The sequence below is a fragment of the Bison bison genome, unplaced genomic scaffold, assembly GCF_000754665.1.
Source record: "Bison bison bison isolate TAMUID 2011002044 unplaced genomic scaffold, Bison_UMD1.0 scf7180017864308, whole genome shotgun sequence".
NCBI classification, from domain to species: Eukaryota; Metazoa; Chordata; class Mammalia; order Artiodactyla; family Bovidae; genus Bison; species Bison bison.
Window position 1 is genome coordinate 599,456 of NW_011494880.1, and position 18,355 is coordinate 617,810.

Consider the following 18,355-nt stretch of genomic DNA (forward strand, 5'->3'; position numbering starts at 1 on the left):
TGAATGCAGAATTCCAAAGAATAGCAAGGAGAGATAAGAAAGCCTTCCTCAGGGATCAATGCAAAGAAACAGAGGAAAACAATAGAATGGGGAAGACTGGAGATCTCTTCAAGAAAATTAGAGATACTAAGAGAAATTTTCATGCAAAGATGAGCTCAATAAAGGACAGAAATGGTACGGACCTAACAGAAACAAGATATTAAGAAGAGGTGGCAAGAATACACCGAAGACTAATCAAAAAAGATCTTCAGGACCCAGATAACCATGATGATGTGATCACTCATCTAGAGCCAGACATCCTGGAATGTGAAGTCAAGTGGGCCTTAGAAAGCATCACTACAAGCAAAGCTAGTGGAGGTGATGGAATTCCAGTGGAGCTATTTCAAATCCTGAAAGATGATGCTGTGAAAGTACTGCACTCAATATGCCAGCAAATTTGAAAAAATCAGCCGTGGCCATAGGACTGGAGAAGATCAGTTTTCATTCCAATCCCAAAGAAAGGCAATGCCAAAGAATGCTCAAACTACCACAAAATTGCACTCATCTCACACGCTAGCAAAGTAATGCTTGAAATTCTCCAAACTAGATTTCAACAGTATGTGAACTGTGAAATTCCAGATGTTCAAACTGGATTTAGAAAAGGCAGAGGAACCAGAGATCCAAATTGTCAACATCCATTGGATCATCAGAAAAGCAAGAGAGTTCCAGAAACACATTCACTTCTGCTTTATTGACTATGCCAAAGCCTTTGACTGTGTGGGTCACCACAAACTGTGGAAAATTCTTCAAGAAATGGGGATACCAGCCCACCTGACCTGCCTACTGAGAAATCTGTATACAGGTCAGGGAGCAACAGTTAGAACTGGACATGGAACAACAGACCAGTTCCAAATCGGGAAAGGAGTACATCAAGGCTGTATATTGTCACCCTGCTTATTTAACTTATATACATCATGAGAAATGCTGTACTGGATGAAGCACAAGCTGGAATCAAGGTTTCTGGGAGAAATATCAATAACCTCAGATACACAGATGACACTGCCCTTATGGCAGAAAGTGAAGAAGAACTCAAAAGCCTCTTGATGAAAGTGAAAGAGGAGAGAAAAAAGTTGGCTTAAAGCTCAACATTCAGAAAACTAAGATCATCGCGTCCAGTCCCATCACTTGATGGCAAATAATTGGGGAAACAATGGAAACAGTGACAGGTGTTATTTTTAGGGGCTCCAAAATCACTGCAGATGGTGACTGCAGCCATGAAATTGAAAGATGCTTGTTTCTTGGAAGAAAAGTTATGACCAACATAGACAGCATATTAGAAAGCAGAGACATTACTTTGTCAACAAAGTTCCGTCTAGTCAAGGCTATGGTTTTTCCTGTGGTCATGTATGGATGTGAGAGTTGGACTGTGAAGAAGGCTGAGTGCCAAAGAATTGATGCTTTTGAACTGTGGTGTTGGAGAAGACTCTTGAGAGTCCCTTGGACTGCAAGGAGATCCAGTCAGTCCATTCTGAAGGAGATCAGCCCTGGGATTTCTTTGGAAGGAATTATGCTAAAGCTGCAAGTCCAGTACTTTGGCCACCTCATGCGAAGAGTTGACTCATTGGAAAAGACTCTGATGCTGGAAGGGATTGGGGGCAGGAGGATAAGGAGACAACAGAGGATGAGATGGCTGGATGGCATCACTGCCTCGATGGACGTGAGTCTGAGTGAACTCCTGGAGTTGGTGATGGACAGGGAGGCCTGGCGTGCTGGGATTCATGGGGTCGCAAAGAGTCAGACACGACTGAGCGACTGAACTGAACTGAACTGATGTGAGGGTTTATTTCAGTGCTCTCGTTCCTCTCCATTGGTAGATGTGTCTGTTTTTATGCTAGTACCATACTTTTGGAATCACTATAGCTTTGTAGAATAATTTGAAATAGGAAGTGAGATGCTTTCAGCTTCATTCTTCTTTCTTAGGACTTCTTTGGCTATTTGAGATCTTTTGTGGGTTTGTAACAACTTAAGTTTGTTTGTTTCTTTTCTATTTCTGTATCCCAAATGGCTTTAGAAGCTAGTCACTCAACTTCCTCCTCCTTTCCCATAAGGAACTCTTTCTAGCTGGCAAGTTATCTTTTGGAGGTGAACAATCATGGCCTTGGAGAGAATCATGCAGGCATAATAAAGCTGTATTCATTGTTCCCCTGTGATTATTCTAAGGTCTTTCTGTTTGTTTGCTTGTTTCACCATGTTGCTCAAATTTCTTACATAGACTTTAGAGCTCTCACAGAGATATTTTTGTTTACAAGCAGTGTCTAATTGTTTATCTTTACCAGGGGACAGGGAGGCTGGTTCATCTATGCCTCCATTTGGATCTCTCAATTTTACTTCATTGACTTTCTCTTGAAATACTTTAAAAAGTAGCACCATCACATTTTTATAAAATTATTTTTATTTTCCTATTTATAAATTAGCACAAGGAAATAATAGAGGTATTATTTCTTCTAGTAGTTGGTTATAGCTACATGAGGAGGGTTAAGTGAATTTTCATTTTTATTTCTCTGTTTCTGTCATATCACCTAAATTCTTTATAGTGATAATATCTGCAATGTTAAAGAAACAAACAATAAATACTATTAATTGAAATAAGAATATTTAGTAATAGCTTAGTTTCTTTAAATATATTTAGTATTTGTTTTTCGGTTGGAATTTATTGCCCAGTAATCTATTGCCCAGGTGAATCTAACACATTTACAGAATCTGAGATGTATAAGACAATCATATTTTATGTTAGCCACATCCTGGAAAAAAGTAATCGATTTAGTTGAATGAAACGACTTACTCATTTTAAAATACTGATGCTTCTCAGAAGAGTATATATTCTATACTCACAAAGGGTTGTTAAATGCTTTCAAAGCATTAAGCATATCAGAACTCATCATTCTGTGCAAGTCTAATTCAACAACTGCCCCTCTGACTTTTACACAAGCAATATTATCATGTTGATCACCAAACTTGGTAATTCCCACCATAGGGACCCCGTGGTGAATAGCTTCATAGATACCATTAATTTCACATAAAAGCTCTGGTTTGGGGATGACCTAAAAAAAAAAAAAACAAATGCATTATTCTAAGTTGTAAGAGTTTCACAAACAGAAAATTGTGACATGTTTATAAATCGTTAATTCAATTAGGTAACATCTGTATAATTCTGTGCCATGAGGTCATATATAAATTTCTATAGGCTCTAAGAAAGCAGCAATTAGTTATTCCAGCAATTAAGTCATTCCAAAAAGCTCTGAAAGGTTTGTGCAGAGTTAAATGATGTACATTGGACAAGTTGTTGGGGTGAAATGACTTCAATAAACAAGACTGAGGGATATAAGAAAAAAAAAAAAAAAACTGTGGATGGGGAAGGGAGGTGATATGTTCAGGGTTTCAATGTGAGAATGCTGGCATTACAGGCTAGAAAAATAGACCCAGGCAAGACTGTGAGATTTCTGTTTTAAAAAATGGAACTCTGCCCTTTATTTTAAGTAGTATGGAGCCACTTAATATTATAGCTGGTGAAATGGTTTATCAGATTTTTTTTCAAATAATTGTAGTTAGGGGAAGAGAAGAGAGGTGGAGAAAATACATGCAGAGAGTCAGGAGGGTGCTGAAATATTTTATGCAAAAGTTAATGAGAGCCTGATCTAAAGGTACTTTCCCTGACTCTGATTCTGAAGGAGAGATTGTGTCATAAAAAGGAAAATTACAGACTTCATATTTACATTATAGCTTCACAAAGATTCTATCCTTGACCAAAGTCTAGTTAAGCTCCTCTAAAATCTTTCTCAACTAGGACCTGATTAGAGGGTTTATTTGTTTATTTCTGCATTGCCCAATTTTACCAAGCACTCTATTAAGTAAGTTTAGCTAGACTCTTCCAACCTTGATATCTGATCACACTATGTAGCTGTTGCCTCATACTTTATCATCCCTCATATGATGTCTGATGAACCTAGCCTACCTTTAGCTAGAATCCAATTAAGTCAGTTTGTCAGGGTTCTTCTATGCCCCTGATGTTTCCTCTTAGTAACTTTCCATTTACTATCTCCCCCCCCAGCCCCCACCCTGCACTCAGCAGTTCAGTTATAAATTTCCCAGGTTTCCTCTTTGCATTCAGAGTTTAGCCCAATCTCTCTGTATTACTGTAAAAGTCCATTGCAGTAGTAACTATATTTATCATGATGGTCTTGAATAAAGTGTGCCTTATAATCTTATCAAGTGTCATGCATAATTTTTTCTTTAACAGGCTCCAGAAAAAATGTAACGAGTAAATCAAGGGATTTTTTGTTTGTTTGTTTGTTTTGTTTTTAACTTATTTTGAATACAAATTTGTTGAATTAATTGTTACTGAGTAATCCTTCAGGTTATCCCTTATTCAGTTCCACTTAATTTTGCTTCTCTGGTCTTACCAAGATCATTCTATTGAATCCATTCATACAGCTAGGATTGGCTCCTAATGTTTCTGATTTCTTCCCTGTGTATCTCCACAGAACCTATTAAGATTAAAAAAAAAAAAAAAAATAGTCACTCAGTCCTGTCCAACTCTTTGTGAACCCCTGGACTGCAGCCTGCCAGGCTCTTTTCTGTCCATGGGATTCTCCAGGCAAGAATACTGGAGTGAGTAGTCATTCCCTTCTACAAGGGATCTTCCTAACCTAGGGATCAAATCCAGGTCTCCCACATTGCAGGCAGATTTTTTACCATTTGAGTCACCAGGGAAGCTCAGATAAATGCCTTTATATATTTGAAGATTTTAAAATCACATCTCGTCAGAAGGAGGCAATTGACTTGCAATTAATCTGGCTCAGTACCTCCTGGAAATACACAGGAAAACTGAGGTTGTGAGTGATTAAGTAATTAATGTTTTAAACCATTGACACTGCAACCATATTTTCAAATGCTTGCAATAATCCCAGTCAATAGGCTATCATCTTCAGGATGATGCTCATTTAGGAGATGAAGAGAAAAAATAATCTGTACCAGAGACAATTTCATATTGGTGTTACTAGACCATTCTGGCAAAGGAGATTTTTGAAACAAAGTTTTCAGAGGCAAAGGAAGAGATACTAAGAAATTGGTGTTTCTTTGACTTTGTTATAAACATACTTGGCAGTAACATAGAATAATGAATTGCCTCTTTTATTATAGTAAAATATATATAATGATATTTATCAATTTGAAGTATTGCAAGTATAGAATTTGGTGGCATAACTCCATCCACAGTATTGTGAAAAAATCATTGCTCTCTATACCCCAAATATTTTCATCTTTCCTACATAAACTGTGTTTTTAGTCAGAAACTCCCTATTCCCTCCATTCTCTAGCCCCAGTAATGTATATTCCACTCTGTCTTTATGAATTTGACTACTCTAGACATTTAAGTGGAATCATACTGTATTTGTCTATTTCTCTCTAGGCATTATGTCACTTAGCTTTATGTTTCCATGGTTCATACATGTTGTAACATGCCAGAATTTTCTTTCTTTTTAAGCCTGAATAATATTGTATTTTGTGTGTTTATCACATTTTTTTATCCATTCATTTTGCTATTGTGTATAATGTTGCTGTGACCATTGGTGTGGAAGTATTTGTTTTAGTCCCTGATTTCAATCCCTTTGTCTACATAACTAGGATTAGAATTCCTGGGCTATATGATTGCTCCATCTTTAACTTTCAGTTCAGTTCAGTTCTGTTGCTCAGTCGTGTCCAACTCTTTGCGACCCAATGGACTGCAGCACGCCAGACCTCCCTGTCCATCACCAACTCCCGGAGATTACTCAAACTCATGTCCATTGAGGTGGTGATGCCATCCAACCATCTCATCCTCTATCGTCCACTTCTCCTTCCACCTTCAATCTTTCTCAGCATCAGGGTCTTTTCGAACAAGTCAGCTCTTCACATCAGGTAGCCAAAGAACCGGAATTTCAGCTTCAGCATCAGTCCTTCCAATGAAAATTCAGGGCTGATTTCCTTTAGGATGGACTGGTTGGATCTCCTTGCAGTCCAAGGGATTCTCAATAGTCTTCTCCAGCAGCACAGTTCAAAAGCATCAATTCTTCAGTGCTCAGCTTTCTTTATAGTCCAGGGTTGGGGGAACTGAGTGTAACAGTGCTTGCATGGGACCTTTTGAAGGCAGTCACCATTATCTTCATTATCTCCACCATAGTTTGGCCTTAGGTCAGATAATGGGAAAATACAGCCCCACCTTTCAACAGAAAATTGGATTAAAGATTTACTGAGTACGGCCCCTCCCATTAGAACAAGACTTTCCTTCCCTCTTAGTCAGTCTCTCCCATCATCAAGCTTCCATAAGCCTCTTATCCTTCTCCATCAGAGGGCAGACAGACTGAAAACCACAATCACAGGAAACTAACCAATCTGATCACATGATCCACAGCCTTGTCTAACTCAATGAAACTATGAGCCATGCCATGTAGGGCCACCCAAGATGGACAGGTCATGGTGGAGAGTTCTGACAAAACGTGGTCCACTGGAGAAGGGAATGGCAAACAACATCAGTATTCTTACCTTGAGAACCCCATGAACAGTATGAAAAGGCAAAAAGATAGGACACTGAAAGATGAATTCCCCAGGTCAGTAGGTGCCCCATATGCTACTGAAGATAGTGGAGAACTAACTCCAGAAAGAACAAAGAGATGAAACCAAAGTAAAAACAATACCCAGTTGTGGATGTGACTGGTGATAGAAGCAAGGTCTGCTGCTGTAAAGAGCAATAGTGCCTACGAACATGGAATGTTAGGTCCATGAATCAAGGCAAATTGGATGTGGACAAATAGGAGGTGGCAAGAGTGAACATCAACATTTTAGGAATCAGCAAACTAAAATGGACTCAAATAGGTGAATTTAACTCAGATGACCATTATATCTACTACTGTGGGCAAGAATCCCTTAAAAGAATTGAAGTAGACCTCATAGTCAACAAAAGAGTCTCAAATCCAGTCCTTGGATGCAATCTCAAAAATGACAGAATTATCTCTTTTTGTTTCCAAGGCAAACCATTTGATATCATAGAAATCCAAGCTTATGTCCCAACCAATAATGCTGAAGAAGATGAAGTTGAATGGTTCTATGAAGACCTACAAAACCTTCTAGAACTAACACCCAAAAAAGATGCCCTTTTCATTTTAGGGGACTGGAATGCAAAAGTAGGAAGTCAAGAAATACCTGGAGTAACAGACAAATTTGGTCTTGGAGTACGGAATGAAACAGGGCAAAGGCTAACAGTTTTGCCAAGAGAATACACTGGTCATAACCTTCAGAGGAACCACAAAAAAGTTTTTCAGAGGAGATGCATACTTTTCTCTCCTATCAGCAATGGAAGAAGTCTTCTTTCTCCATCAACATTTGTCTTTTCTTTTTTCTTTCTTTAACAGCTGTTCTGTGTGAGGTGATATGTCTTTGTTCTTTGATTTGTATTTCTCTAATGATTAATGGGGCTTCCCTTGTGGTTCAGCTGGTAAAGAATCCCGCTGGTAATGATTAATGATGCTGAGCATCCTTTCATGTAATTTTTGACCATTTGATAATCTTCTTTGGAAAGATATCTTTTAATTACTCTCCCATTTTTCAATTGTGTTTTTGTTGCTGTTGTTGAGTTATAGATATTCTTATGTATCATGTATCTTAATTTCTTATCAGTGGTACTATTTTCAAAGATTTTCTCCCAATCTGTACATTGTATTTTATTTTCTTGGTACTATCTTTTGATGTAAAGAAGTTCTGCATTTGATGTAGTCCAATTTATTTTTAACTTTTATTGATGTGCTTTTGGTGTCATACCTATGAACAAAATTTTCTTATACAAGTGTTATAGTTTTACTTCTAAAGTTTAAGTCTCTGATCCATTTTGAGTTAATGTTTGTATATACTGTAAGAAAAGGATCTATCTTTAGTAGTTTGCACACAGATATCAAGACTTTGCCAGCACTATTTGTTGAGAAGAGACTGTTCTTTCTCTTAGTGAATAGTATTTCATCCTTGTTGAAAATCAACTGACCATATATGTGAGGATAAATTTCTACTTTTTCTTTATTCCATTGGGTAGTATGTCTGCCTTTCCTCCAGCACCACAGTGTTAATTTCCTATAGGTTTTATAGCATATTTCTAATTACAGTATTTGAAAATATAAGTCCTTTTGTTTTGTTGTTTTTCAAATTTTTTTGTCTTGTAATTCTTGCTGTCACATATGGAGTTGAGGACTGGATTTTTCATTTCTACAAAAAGGCTGTTAGAGTTTTGATAGGTATTGCATTAAACCTGTAAGATGCATTGAATATGTAAATTGCTTTGAATTGCTCTAATAATGAAAGCCATATGCTCTAGGGGAGCCCCATTTTAGGTTGCATGGGACTTTCTGTGTTTGTGTGTTGACTACCATGAGTCCTGATTCTCCTGAAAGTCACTGGCCTTCAAATCCAGTGCTCTGGAACTTGACTTCCCAGTGCAGGATCCCTGGGTTTGGGAACCCAATATTGGTCTCAAACTTTTCACATCTAGGGGACCATCTCTGCTAATTGACTCAGTTGGGACTATGAGTCTTGATTGTACCACTTCTCCATCCCTCCTATCTGTCTCACTGAGGTTCTTTTTTATTTAGGTGTAGAAAATCTTTATTGCTGTTATTCTATTTGTCCTCATCAATAGTTGCTCTGCAAATAGGAGCTATTTTGTTTTGCCTAAGGGAAAAGCTGAGCTGAGGGTCTTCCTACTGTTCCGTCTTGGCCGTACCTCCAATCATATCCTCTTATAATTTTTATCTCTGTAAGCCATTAAGTTCATTTCTGATTTAAATTATTTGCATACAATTTTTTGTTTTCCTTTTAACTAATCTAGTTAAAGCTTTGATAATTTTGCTAACCTTTTTGAAGAACTCGATTTTGGTTTTATTGATTTTCTGTTTTCTTTTTTTAATTTTATCTCTGCTCTAATCTTCATCATTTTTCTCCTTCTGCTAGCTTTTGGTTTGGTTTGTCTTCTTTTCATAGTTCTTTAAAGTATAAGATTTGGTAATTGATTTTAGATCATTCTTCTTTTTCAATGTAGGCACTTTACCAGCTGAGCCACAAGGGAAGCCCCATTACTCATTAGGGAAATGCAAATCAAAGAACAAAGACATACCACCTCACACAGGACAGCTATTATTAATTTATCTGTAACCTCTGCTTTCTCTGCATCTCTTGCTTTGGTCTCTCATGTTTCATTCATTTAAACAAATATTTTCAAATTACTTGTATGACTTATTCTTTGACCTATTGATTGTTAGCTTCAAAAGCATAAAAAATGTGCTCCTTTACAGATCCATCCAACTCTCTCTGTATTGATGACACAAATTAATATTTATACATTATGTTAATAATTACATAGATCAATAATGTTTTTATTATTTTTTATTTTAATCATTGAGAAATTTTTTAGTGGATTTACAAGCAAAAAATTGCAGTAATTGATTTTTATAATTTTTATAGCTTTTATAATTTTGCCTTATTGCAGATCTTTATTTCTTTACATGGTTTTACTGTTTAGAAGCATTTCCTTTCAACAAGGATTACCTTTTGCATTTTTTTTTACAGGAAGGTCTAGTGTTAATGATATCCTTCAACTTGTGTTTACCTGGAAATGTCTTATTTTCTATTCATTTTTGAAGGACATTTTGCCTGATATAAAATTCTCAGTTAACAATTTTGTCTTTCATCACTTTTAATTTATCAGTCCACTGCCTTTGGCCTCCAAGGTTTCTGATGAGAAATTTGCAGATCACTTCATTGAAGATATCTTTTAAGTGATGAATTTCTTACCTTATTTCTTTCGTTAGCCACTCATTATCTTTAGTTTTTCAAAGACATGAGTACAGTGAGTCTTGGTGTAGGTCTCTTTTAATTTATCCTACTTGAAATTCACTAAGATACTTGGATTTGTAGATTTATGTGTTTTATTAAATTAGGGATATGTTAAACTATTATTTCTTTAAATATTCTTTCTGCCCATTTCTCCCTTCTGGGATCCACACAATGTGTATTCACATTTACAAGATGGTGTTTCACAAGTTTCTTAACCTTTATTCATTTTTCTTCATTTATTTTTCTTTCTGTTCCTTGAAGTTGATAATTTCAAATACTCTTTCTTTAAGTTTGTTGATGCTTTTGCCTGCTCATGTCTGATTTTAAACTCCTGTGGTGAACTTTTCATTTCAGTTACTGCAATTTTTATATCCAGAATTCTTTTTTGGTTTCTTTTAAAAATAATTCCTTTCTCATTATCCATATTTCATTTTCTTCCTACATCATTTTCTTCTCTTTACCATTGTCTTCCTTTAGTTCTTTGTGCATCTTTAAGGCAGTGGTTTTAAAGGAATTTTTTTCTAGTAATTCCAAAATCCAGGCTCCCTCAGGAATGGCTTCTCTAAGTTTATTTAGTTTCTTTGACTTGACCATACTTTCATCTACCTTTGTATAGTTCATATTTGTTGATCACTGTACATTTGATTTTTGTAGTATTCTAACTTCAGAAATCATACTTGCTGCTTTGTTAACAGTTTGATTTTTGTTATTGCTGTTGTTGAAGTGTTTCTCTTTGCCAGAAATCAGGCTGAGGGTAAAGATTTGGGTCTTCTTGGATATTTTTATGAGCCACTGTCTTTCCCTGGGACATGCACATAACTTTCTAAAATTCACTATGAGTTTTTTTTTTTTTTTTTAATAGCCTGATTAATTAATGCCTGGCTCCCAAACAGAGGAAAAAGGAAAAAGGAAAAACAATAGACCTATCCTTTTAAACCCATGGAAGTTGCTTCGTATAGCGATCAATTCAATTCAGTTCCACCCCTCAGTCTTGTCTGACTCTTTGCGACCCCATGGACCGCAGCATGCCAGGCCTCCCTGTCCATCTGGTTGAAACAAATGTGGCCAACTTCTATATCTACACCTCAATGATCATGGGCAGTAATCGGCAATCAGAATGCAGAACCACAGTACTTTGAGGATAAGGTCTTTATTGCCCAGCATGGTTTCACCAAATTTCATCAGAAATACAGGTATATGGGTTGTCATGGTACAGAGTGATAAAGACTTTGAAGCTGCTGCTATTCTTAAGGGCTGAAATTGACTAAAATTAGCCATAGTTTCTACTCGGTCTTTCCACTGTGAGTTGTAAGTGCTCAGTTAGATTCCAGAGTTCCAATACAGTTACTTCAGACAGTTTTTGCTAGAACAATTTTGTTTAGGTAGAGAGACAGGTCTTGGTGCTTTCTAGTGTGCCCTGATTTCACCCTTAAGCATTGTATTTTAATGCAGTTGAAAATTCAGTGTTTTTATGAAGATGGTATTTAGATTAAATATTTAAATGGGTACTGTTCCCACAAAACATTTTTTGAGAGTAATTTGGTTATGAATACAATAATTATTGTGAGCATTTATAACTTAAAATAATATTTTATTCTCTATTTTAACTAAAAGTAGTGGGGGAGTATTCATGGTAGTTTAAAAATGACATGATTCAGTTATAATTTAGAAAGGTATCAGCAAAAAATTATAATTTGGGGAAACATCAGAAAGTGAACTTAAATCTTACACTGTATTATTAAAGATTTTAACTGCTTAAAATGAAGAGTCACTATTTAGAAGTACTCCAGGAATCCAAGTTGTCAGTTTCAGGCTAAACCATAGCCTGATCCAAATTCATTAACTATAAGGAAATAGAATCCAAGGTATCCTGTGAATCAATGCTGTATTTTTGAATATCTATTCCCTTATGGAGACATCATGGTAGTTGTAACTTGTGTATATGCCAAAAATTCAAAACAAAACACAACAAACAATAAACACCAAAAAACAAGGCTAGATTACATGGAAGCCTTACACCCAGGCACAAAGCTGACCGTTTCTTCAATAGCAATGAATTATAATTTTTACCTGATTATTTAAAGAAAATTTTGCAATGTATTTTCCTGTAAGTGATGCCAGGCTTAAAGCAAGAAAAGAATCAAATATCCTTAATATTTTTTTCTCTATAGTTCACTTAAATTGATATTAATAATACCAATAAATTTTCCTACACTTTTAAGTACAATTTAAGGAGATCTTCATGAATTTTAAAATAGCTGCCCCTCAAAAAATAAAATTATCTGACTTTCTGTGGAATCTGGGCAAAGACTGATGCAACTATATTAAACTTTTCTTCTGAGAGGTTTTTGACCATTGATTTCAGAGTAAACATCATGACTCCTGTGAGGAGAAGAGTCTTTGTAATATGAAAGTTTACAGATACAAGAATAAGATAGTTGCACACTTTTCTTAATGTTTCTGAATTATTAGAACAATTCTGTCTCTTCATATGTTAACCATTTCAGCATATAAAGTTTGACCTGAAATCATTGGTTATTAAACAAATTAAAAATGATTTAAATTGGAGGTTCCTTCTCCTATTTATATGTGTGTGTGTGTTTACCAATTACTGATTATGTGTTTTCTGCCATGTGTTGAGCTCTTTACATGTATCATTTAAATCTAAGAGAAATGTATATATTTATAGACAAGTAATTTCACTGCAGATGGTGACTGCAGCAATGAAATTAAAAGACACTTACTCCTTGGAAGGAAAGTTATGACCAACCTAGATAGCATATTCAAAAGCAGAGACATTACTTTGCCAACAAAGGTCCGTCTAATCAAGGCTATGGTTTTTCTAGTGATCATGTATGGATGTGAGAGTTGGACTGTGAAGAAGGCTGAGCACTGAAGAATTGATGCTTTTGAACTGTGGTGTTGGAGAAGACTCTTGAGAGTCCCTTGGACTGCAAGGAGATCCAACCAGTCCATTCTGAAGGAGATCAGCCCTGGGATTTCTTTGGAAGGAATGATGCTAAAGCTGAAAGTCCAGTACTTTGGCCACCTCATGCAAAGAGTTGACTCATTGGAAAAGACTCTGATGCTGGGAGGGATTGGGGGCAGGAGGAGAAGGGGACGACAGAGGAAGAGATGGCTGGATGGCATCACTGACTCGATGGACATGAGTCTGAGTGAACTCAGGGAGTTGATGATGGACAGGGAGGCCTGGTGTGCTGCAATTCATGGAGTCACAAAGAGTCGGACACGACTGAGTGACTGAACTGAACTGAACTGAATTTATTTCAGTAAGGTAAGTAAGTTCCTAAGTTTATACAGCTCTAGCTGACTGAGCCAAATTTCTCACTAAGCTTGTTAATTGTAAAGACAATTATTATATTTAGTATTCTCTATTCTCTTCCAGCACCCTCTCCTCAATGCTCCAAATGAAGAGTGTTTGATTCTTGCTTTAAGTTAAATAGTTCTGGTGCTTTACTTCATATTTAGCCTTGGATGCGAATACCATTTTCATTCATTTTTCTGCTGAAATAGTCAGCAAAATGACATTATTTTGGTACATTCATCTTGCTCTGTTTGTTTGTTTTAATTAGCAGTTTTCTTTTAGCTGTATTTTCTTTGTATAAGCTTCCAAGAATACATTTAGAAATGAGGTAGTCATATAAACTTCCTGACCAGATGTAGAGATGTAGAAATACCTGTGATGTAGAAATACTCTGAGGATAACAATAATATAACAGAAATATATGACTTTACATTCAAAATAGAAATAGCATATCTAGTCATGCTGAAGTAAAAAGAAATCTTTCTATCCTTTGTTGAACTGCTGACAAAACTAATTCAGTCAATTAAGAGATGGAAAAAAAAATGTGTAAAACTTGAAATGGAAAGACAGGGAAGAGATTATTTCAAAGGGCTGACTCACATGACTGTGGAGGCTAGCAAGTTTAATCTGCAGAACAGCCCATCACAGCAGGAGACTCAGAGAAGAGCCACTGCTGCAGTTCGGGTCTGAATGCTGCCTACTGGCAGAATTCTTTTTTGCTTGGGGGAGTTCAGTCTTTCATTCCATTCAGGTCTTCAACTAATTGGACGAGCCTCAGGCCATATAATGTAGGGCAATCTGTTACTCAAGGTCCGCATATTTAAATGTTAATGTCATCCAAAAATACCCTCACGGAAACTTCCAAAGTCATGTTTGGCTAAATACCTGGGGACCTGGCCCAGGCAATTTGACATATAAAATTAACCATTACACTATATTTATAGATGGATTGACATAATCTGTAAATTCAGCAATGTAATATCACTTTACCTCTATGGAACTGACCTGTATTAGAAAATAGAATAATACTCAAGGTTTAGACAAGATCTAGAAGATGTAGTCCCCTAAGTAATCCTGATGAAAAAATAAAATTTTATAGATATCCAGTGAAGTTAAATGCACAACAAAATTAAGTATACCTGTGACCCATGACACTACCATTTCACTATTGGATATAAATCTCAGATATATGCATAGGTTTGCAATTTTTCCTCCCAATATTCTTTGCTGTATCATAGAGATGGGGGACACCTAATTGTCCTTTGTGGGGAATAAATAAAATATGGTAAACATATATACCAAGTATCTCTGCAACAGTCAGAAATAATGAAATAGATTTACAAATAGAAACTTGGATACATATGAAAAAAATTCCATAGACTAATAAGATTGAGAAAAATGTGAATTATAGCTACCTTGTGGCTCAGCTGGTAAAAAATCTGTCTGCAATGTGGGAGACATGAGTTCAATCCCTGGGTTGGGAAGATCCCCTGAAGAAGGGAAAGGCTACCCACTCTAGTATTCACACCTGGGGAATTCCATGGACTGGATAGTCCATGGGGTCACAAAGAGTAGGACACGACTGAGGGACTTTCACTTCACTATCATTTATATAATTTAAAAATTCAAAAAAATTCTACAGATAGTTCGAGGATCCATAGTTATCTATATAAATTGCAATAATATAAATATTAACTACATTTGACTGGGTGCTCACTGGTTGTAGGGTAATGGAAGAAGAGAAGATAACAAATACAAGAAATGTAAATCAAAAAAGATGTCTGCCATGGGCTTAATTATGGAGTAGAATGACTTGAGAATATGATTAATACATCCTATTGGTCTGAGAACCATGAAAAGCAAAGAAAAACAAATTCTCTAATTCCACAAACTTATGCTTTGGCATCCAAAATCAAATTGACATCTTTTATGATGGCTTTCCTGGTGGTTCATATGGTAAAGTATCTATCTGCCTGCAATGCAGGAGACGTGGGTTTGATCCCTGGTTTGGGAAGATCCCCTGGAGAAGGGGATGGCTACCCACTCCATTCTTGCCTGGAGAATCCCATGGACAGAGAAGCCTGGTGGGCTACAGGCCATGGAGTGGCAAAGAGCTGGGCACAACTGAGCAACTAACACACATGATGTTGTCATGGGAGGGATATTTTTAAGTCCTCTCTCCAACCTTTTCATATGTCTTTCTTACCAGGAAGAGATGAGTTTTGCTGTGGACCCCTAGTTGGGTCACCTTCCCTAGAAGATTGTTGTAGTGCTTTAAGAACACATGTACTTGGATAAGTGTGGCTGTCCCACTACTTCTTCAATAGATGGACCCAAAGGTTAAGAAGAAAAGATCCTGAGACTTAGTTTCTTTCTTTCTTTTTTTCTTTTTCCTTTTACTGTTTACAGAGATCTCATTAATAGCTTCCCTGGTGGCTCAGTGATACAGAATTTGCCTCCCAAGCAGGTGACTCTGATTCAATTGAAGGGAATGCAACCCACTCCAGCATTCTTGCCTGGAGAATCCCATGGACAGAGGAAACTGGTGGGGTACAGTCCATGGGGTCGTAAAGAGTCAGACACCACTGAGACTCTGAGCATGAAGGAGCATTAATGTGACATGGCCGCCTGACTATTGGTAAGATTTTGGCTCAAGGGACTAGAGTGTAACAGTTGAATTTAACCAAATATTCCAGGCTAATTTACCAAAGAGCACTGCATAGGGATTAAGGCACAAATGTAGAGACATTACTTTGCCAACAAAGGTCCATCTAGTCAGAGCTATGGTTTTTCCAGTAGTCATGTATGGATGTGAGAGTTGGACTGTAAAGAAAGCTGAGTGCCAAAGAATTGATGCTTTTGAACTGTGGTGTTGGAGAAGACTCTTGAGAGTCCCTTGGACTGCAAAGAGATCCAACCAGTCCATCCTAAAGGAGATCAGTCCTGGGTGTTCACTGGAAGGACTGATGTTGAAGCTGAAACTCCAATACTTTGGCCACCAGACGTGAAGAACTGACTCATTGGAAAAGACCCTGATGCTGGGAGGGATTGAAGGCAGGAGGAGAAGGGGACGACAGGGATCAAACCCAGGTCTCCTGCATAGCAGGCAGATTCTTTACCATATGAACCACCAACACTATGGAGTTTCGAGTAAACTCTGGGAGTTGATGATGGACAGGGAAGCCTGGCAAGCTGCAGCCCATGGGATCGCAAAGAGTCAGACACTACTGAGTGAACTCAACTGAACTGATTCTCAGCTCATCCCCCTAATTTAAATCTTGCTCCATTCTGAATAATTCAGTAGGCCATATTTATGCAAGAGTAAGTTGTATCATGTTGTTGCTTAAAAATTATACATTGATCCTTCACTGACCTTAGATTTTAAGTAAAGAATACTTAGTATTGCTCATTTGATTTTTTTTATAACCTATCCTCTAATCACCTCTCCAGGCTAATTTCTCTCTGTTCAAACCCAACAAGTCATCATTACTGAATTTCTGCCAGGATTTTGAGTGAATCATTCCATCTCTATTTGCTCTTTCCTATAATTATTATACTATCCTTATTTTGTCCATTTTTAGACTAAGATATGCAAAATAACTTTCAACTTCAAAATCTCGGTAGCCTAAAATAACACATTGTTTCTTTCTCATGTCATATGTCCATCTACTGAGCTGCACCTGCTGCTATATTTTTTAATCAGGACTCAGGTCTACAGAGTAGCCACTCTGGAACACACCCCTTTGAAATCACAGAGGAAAAGAGAACTCTGGGGTAAGTGCTCCTGACAACTGAGTGCTGGACCTTGAAGTGATTCATGCAACTTCAGTTCACTGTCATTGCCCAGAGAGTATTGGACAATTCCACTAAACTCAGAGGCTAGGACCATTATTCTTGGCAAATATCTGGTATATTTGATAAGCATCAGTAAGGGTTACCATGATAACATGGCAAATAGTTAATGGTAGCATAATATTAATAGTCTAAGGTGGATAATTCCCATAAATTCTTGTGTCTAGTTTTTCAGTTTGAGAGTCAAATACTGAAAACGATAGACTTGAAATCATTCCAGGAGGTAAATACTCAGAGAAGTATAAAGAAGCACATTTAATTTACCTTAGGCAGGGGATTTGCAGGCTTCCAATGCAGTCCTGCAACAAATTCAACATTAGGTAAGTAAGGATATGGAAATTCACAATCCCGGTAAGTTCAAATCAACCACATTTCAGCTTTTCCCATAATCTTACATAATGTGGTAGGTTTTCCTGGACAAAATGAAAGAGAGGAAAAGCAATCTCATATGTTAAGTGGGGCATGTTTTGCCAAAGAATTTTCTAAGAAAAATATTTAAAGAACCAATATTAGTTCTGTGCAACCCATGAGAAATCAATAAACCTTCCCCCCTCAAGAATACACAATACTGAGATTATGATAACTAAACATGGATTTAGGTATGAAATAAAGCCAAAAACCTGTTTCTCTCTCTCTCCCAACAGAGTCTTTCTGTTTGAGCTAAGCCTAAGCCCAGCTGCATGCTCAGAATCAGCATTTGCTCCTAGCAATGAACAAAAATTCATCCAGAGGTCCTCAACCTACTATGGTAGTCTCCTCCTCTTCTGGAATTCCAATTTATCTCATCCTCACTGCTGCAAAAGTGGCTGATATCTTTTAAAAACAGCATTTGTAATTTATCCATCTTTTCTTCTGGTGTTTTGTACTGTTCCTCCATAACTAAATGCATCCTATCAGGAATGAAAATCCATTAATAAAAATTTGAAAGTAATGACCTTTTCTATACAAAATTATAACTCCTGTCTCACAAGACTTTGTTCTCTTTGGTGAAGATAGAGCACTGCATAATAATTTGATGGTGTAATATTTGCCATTTTGACATATTTAGCTGATAAACATTACCAAAGGGTAACTTTTGAACTGAAGTGGAGACCAAGTGAACATGAACAGAATAAGAACTCAAATTAGTGACTCTGCATTGAGTTATCTTCCTTAGTTTGGAAATAGAGCTTCATTTCTGAATTATATTTAATTACTGTGGCATAAGGACCTTACCCCGAAGGCAGTGGCAACCCACTCAAGTACTCTTGCCTGGAAAATCCCATGGACAGAGGAGCCTAGTAGGCTGCA

The 18,355-nt window shown here is 36.9% G+C and overlaps 1 pseudogene; it reads right to left on the minus strand.

Annotated features, from left to right (window-relative positions):
* Nucleotides 1–17,990, minus strand: part of LOC104997426 — a 21,858-nt pseudogene extending 3,868 nt beyond the window's left edge.
* Nucleotides 17,991–18,355: the final 365 nt, after the last annotated feature.